Below are 682 nucleotides of genomic sequence, written 5' to 3'. Positions count from 1 at the left end.
TCACACAGAAATGCCTCGAAGCGGGTTTTGAATGTCTCCAAAAGGAGACTCCACAACCTCCCTGAGCAGCATGTACCAGTGCTCTGTCACCCTCACAGTGAAAAAGTTTTTTCTAATATTTTTGTGGAGTATTAGGGTTGTTGAGGCTGGAGAAGAGAAGGCTCTGGGGAGACCTTTCAATATATAAAGGGGACTTATAAGAAATATGGAGAGAGACTTGTTACCAGGACCTGCAGTGACAGGACAAGGGGAAATGGCTGTAAATCAAAACAGGATAGATTTAGACTAGTTAAAAGGAAGAAATACTTCACAGTATTATAGAATCACAGAATAGCCTACCTTGGAAGGGACCTTAGAGATCATCTAATCCAGGCTTCCTGTCATGGGCAGGGACGCCTCTCAACTAGATCAGGCTACTCAAGGCTCTTGAACACCTGGCCTTGAACATCTCCAGGGAGTGGGCAGCCGCAACATCTCTGGGCAATTTATTCCAAAGTCTTGCCACCCTCGTACTGAAGAATTTCTTTGCAAGATCCAATCTAAATCTATTCTCCTTCAACTTAAACCCATTTCCCCTTGTCCTGGACACTCTTGTAAAAAGTTCCTCCCCAGCTTTCCTGTAGGTTCCCGTCAGGTACTGGTAGGCAGCTATCAGGTCCACCCGGAACCTTCAAGACTGAAC

The sequence above is a fragment of the Apaloderma vittatum genome, unplaced genomic scaffold, assembly GCF_000703405.1.
Source record: "Apaloderma vittatum isolate BGI_N311 unplaced genomic scaffold, ASM70340v1 scaffold18074, whole genome shotgun sequence".
Classification (NCBI taxonomy): domain Eukaryota; kingdom Metazoa; phylum Chordata; class Aves; order Trogoniformes; family Trogonidae; genus Apaloderma; species Apaloderma vittatum.
The sequence above is the reverse complement of the archived record's forward strand: the minus strand, read 5'-3'. Positions refer to the sequence as shown.